Here is a 5,143-nt window from a genome sequence, read left to right as displayed (position 1 = left end):
CATCGTCACTGGGTCAAAATCTTGGAACTCCCACCCTAACAGCACTGTGGGAGTACCTTCACCACAAGCACTGTATCGGTTTAAGAAGGTGGCTCACCAACACCATCTCAAGAGCAATTAGGGATGGGCAATAAACGCTGGCCTTGCCAGCGATGCCCACATCCCAGAACATATTAAAAAAAAATTCCCCTGTCCACTACATTAGTCACCTCTTCAAAAAATTCAATCAGGTTTGTCAGGCATGACCTATCTTTCACAAATCCATGCTGGCTCTCTCTGATCCACCTGAAAATTTGAGGTGTTCAGTCACTCTATCCTTAATTATAGACTCCAGCAATTTCCCGACAACAGATGTTAGGCTAACTGGTCTATAATACCCTGGTTTCCCTCTCTCGCCATTCTTAAATAGCGGAATGACATACGCAATTTTCCAATCTAAAGGAACGGTTCCTGAATCAAGAGAACTTTGGAAGATTACAGTTAGGGCATCTGCAATGTGCTCACCTACGTCCTTTAATACCCTGAGATGGATACCATCTGCTCCTGGGGATTTGTCACTCTTTAGTGCCATTATTTTCTTCATTACTGTTATTTTACTTACGTTAATTTTATTGAGTCCCTGTCACGATTCAATATTAGTTTCCTTGGAATTTCCAGCATGCTCATTATCTTCTACTGTAAATAGTGATGCAAAGTAATTATTCAACATGTTCGCAATTTCCTTATCACTGACAATATCGTCGCTTTCAGTTTTTAAGGGGCCAACATTGCTCCTTACATTTTTCCAAATGTAATTGTAAAAATTCTTTGAATTGATTTTGATATCCCTTGCAAGTTTCTTTTGATACTCCCTTTCTGTAGCTCTTACTATCTCTTTTGTGAGCCTTTGTTGTTCTTTGTATCTTCCCCATTCCCTAAGCAATATTTTTGGCATTTTTGTATGCTTTTTCTTTGAGTTTTATGCTGTCCCTTACCTCTTTAGTCTTCCATGGCTGTTTTTTTTTGCAAGTTGATCTCTTGTCCCTCAGGGGTATAAACTGGCTCTGTATCACATTAAATTCTTATTTGAACATCTCCCAATGATCTTGTCATTTTACTCATTAACAGATTTGCAATGTTTACTGAGGACAGTCTCTGCCTCAGCCCATTAAAGTCAGCCTTACCGTAATCTTAGAAGCTCAATGTAAGCTCGAGGAACAGCACCTCATCTTTTGATTAGGCACTTTACAGCCTTCTGGACTCAACATTGAGTTCAACAATTTCAGACTATAACCCCTGCCGCCATTTTTCAGGCTGTTTATTATTTTGCCATCCCCATTTGCAACATTTTCTCTCTCCTGCCTCCTACCCTAGAACCTTAGTAGTTGTTTGCATTTCTCCCTTTCAAACGCTACGTTGAACTCGATCATGTTATGATCGCGATTGGAAAAATGTTCATGCACAGTTAGGCTGTTAACTAAATCTGACTCATTACTAAATCTAATATGGCTTTCCCCCTTGTTGTCTCTAGGACATATTGTTGCAGAAAACTATCCCGAACACACTCAAGAATCATACATGTGAATGTCAGCACAAGTCACCCTTCTGCTGCCCTACTAATATTGATTTACAATTGACCAATTGGATGTTTTATTTATATTTAAATGAAGCAATTCTTATATTTTGGTAATTAAAATAAGTGTTTTAATATTCTGCAAGCTGTCAAATTTTTTGTCTTATAATACTCCTGTGCAGCACCTTGTGACGTTTTACTACGTTAAAGACGCTATATAAATACAAGTTGTTGTTGTTGTTAGAATAATGGATATAAATATAAAGTAGAGAGAGGCAGAACCAATTACATTCAGTTAGGGTTGCCACTTTTGTCAAGTCAAAAGCCAAACAAGTGCCAAGGCAAAGTGGAATCAAGGTATGAATTCTGATGTTTTCTTTGAAAATGTATTGAAAGAAACCTAAATATACTACAAGACAAATAAGTTGAGGGGAGGGGGGAGCAAACATTTATTGTAAAAACTGGATTCTTAGTGTCCGGTTTGCATTTTAGAAGTTTTGGATAGACCATGCAGAACCCTGGGGGTATGGTAGCATCGTGGTTATGTTATTGGACTAGTAACCCAGTTCTGACGAAGGATCAGCAACCTGAAACGTTAACTCTGTTTCTCTCTCTACAGATGCTGCCTGACCTGCTGAGTAGTTCCAGCATTTTCTGTTTTTATTTCAGATTTCCAGCATCTGCAATATTTTGCTTTTGTATTAGTAATCCAGAGGCTTAGACTAATGATCCAGAGACATGAGTTCAAATCCCATCAATGGTAGCTGGAAAGTTTAAATTCAATTTTTTAAAAAAATTTGGAATTAAAAGCTTGTATCAATAATGAAACTACCGGATTGTCGTTAAAAACCCATTACTAATGTCCTTTAGGGAAGGAAATCTACCATTCGTACCCGGTCTGGCCTATGTGACTCCAGACCCACAGCAATGTGGTTGACTCTTAACTGCCCTCTGAAATAGCCTACCAAGCCACTCAGTTGTATTCAAGACAGCTCACTGCCACCTTCTCGATGGCCCCCCAAGTCACACACCATCCTGACTTAGAAGTATATCGCCGATCCTTCATCGTCACTGGGTCAAAATCCTGGAACTCCCTCCCTAACAGCACTGTGGGAGCAACGTCACCATACGGACTGCAGCGGTTCAAGGTAGCAGCTCACCACCACCTTCTCAAGAGCAATTAGCGATGGGCAATAAATGCTGGCATTGCCAGTGACGCCCACATCCCATAAACGAATTTAAAAAAAAATTAGGGATGGGCAATAAATGCTGGCCTTGCTGGTAACGTCCACATCCTGTGAGTGCATTTTTTAAAACTCCCTAATTATGTCAACAGAGAATAAATATTTTCCAAATATCAATGAGTACATTAACTGCACCTTGTGCATTGTCCAACATTATCCATTAGAAAGGACGTAGAACTTGCCACTGAAAATACTACAATCTCGTCAGTTTGGCTCAGTAATAGAGGGCGCGTCAGTGCGGTTCTGAGGGGGTGTTTAATTGTCAAAGGTGCCATCTTTCAGATGCTAAACTAGTACTTTGCCTGCCTGTTTAAAATGGTCTCTTCACCTGCTTGTCCATGTTCAGAGCTCTAGTACATGTCTGGGTGGCTATTGAGTAATAATATATAATATCCACTCGAGGTCTTCGCAACCAATGGGCACTGTAAGAGATTCACATCATCATCCTGGAAAATACAAGTATAAATACCTGGAAATCATTTCAGTTTAGGTGGGCAATTCGAACACATTAGTCACATGTTCCCAAGAAGAAAATGCTTGGCGAATGATTGGTGGCATCTAGAAAACTGTCAGCTCACTGATCCATTTAAAATAAATGTAAGAAGTCACACGACACCAGGTTATAGTCCAACAGCTTTATTTGAAATCACAAGCTTTCGGAGCGCTGCTCCTTCTTCAGGTGAAGTGGAGAAATGCATAAAGACACAGCTTATATAGTCAGAGAATCATGTCAGATGTTTACAGGTAACCTTTCCCTGTTTCTCCAAGGTGGCCTTCGAGACACACGACAACGCAAAATCGTCGAGCAGAAACTGATAGCCAAGTTCCGCACCCATGAGGACGGCCTTAACCGAGATCTTGGGTTCATGTCACGCTACATGTAACCCCACCTGATGCAGGGTCATCCAGACTCGAGTCGACATTGGCTTGTTCTCTCTACACAGATGCGGCCGGACCTGCTGTGATTTCCAGCCAAAAAAAAAAATGTTTTTTGTCTGTTTTTCATACAGACCCCAGCATCTGCAATATTTGACCCCTTGTGACCCCACCTCATTGTTCTTTGATGTAATGTTTCCCTGACTGACCTGTTTGGACACCATTCACACCTTTGACTGCTGTGATTATCTCTCTGCCGAGGTGTGATAAATGGCAGTTGGAAAGGTTACCTGTTAACATCTGACATGATTCTCTGACTATATAAGCTGTGTCTTTATGCATTTCTCCACTTCACCTGAAGAAGGAGCAGCGCTCTGAAAGCTTGTGATTTCAAATAAAGCTGTTGGACTATAACCTGGTGTCGTGTGACTTCTTACATTTGTCCACCCCAATCCAACTCCAGCATCTCCACACCATGGCCATTTAAAATAGGCCTGCCTGTTCAGATGGAAGTAAAACATCCCACAGTACCTTCTGAAAAAGAGTTCTCCCAGTGTCCTGGCCAACATTCTTCTATCAACTACCAACATTGCAAATTAATTCATCTCCTCAAAGTTTGTGACCATGGAGTGTGCTAATTTGCAGCCATTTTGCTTACAGAACAGTGACTGCATTCAAAAGTAATTAATTGGCTGGGGGGGGGGGGGGGCGCGCTTTGGAATGCCATGGGATGTGAAAAGTGTTAGAAAAATGCAAGTTCTTTCTTTAAGGTTTGAATGAAGAAAACATTTTGGCCAGATTATGTTTTAAATTTCAATTGGCATGTGTTATATTCATAGTATATTCAGTATACATAATACAACAAGCATGCTACCCTGTGATAGTGGATGAATTTTGCTGAGTGGCTTGATTTGTGGACAATCCTGTACTTATTCCAGGGAGTGCCAGCTGCATAGAGTGAAGATTTCTTGTGTGCTCTGGATTACAGACTGAATATGATTGTAGATTAGAGTAAGATTCCCTAAAGGAGAGAATATGGCATTGGCTGTAAATCTAGTGTTGTATCGAACCTGGCTTGCAAAATATTTAATTTAAATATTTAGAGAGCAAAGTTTCTCCCATCCCTGGTCTCTAACAGTCAGGCAACAGCTCAGCAACATTAACAGGGTACTTACTGTCTGGGTGAAACCCCCAATTGCAGCCACAGACCTGAAAGTACAACGGCCGCTGGACAGTCTCTTGGGATAGTTATTCTACCAACTACAACTACCCTAATTCGATGGGGTGAGGCAGCTCCAAGTGCGACCTATTCCTGGTCACTTTTTTTTATCCATACGAGTGCTGTATTACTAATTCTGTTCCTTGGTCTCTTCACCTTTCCCTTCTCCGAATACCGTTTATTCCTTACTCTGACGTCGCACTTTTCCGAACTCCGGCACCTGACGCTCCGAAATTAGCGCATGCTCAGTGT

This window comes from Somniosus microcephalus, chromosome 4, assembly GCF_052327205.1.
Source record: "Somniosus microcephalus isolate GS21.2 chromosome 4, FLI_Smic_1.0, whole genome shotgun sequence".
Classification (NCBI taxonomy): domain Eukaryota; kingdom Metazoa; phylum Chordata; class Chondrichthyes; order Squaliformes; family Somniosidae; genus Somniosus; species Somniosus microcephalus.
The sequence above is the reverse complement of the archived record's forward strand: the minus strand, read 5'-3'. Positions refer to the sequence as shown.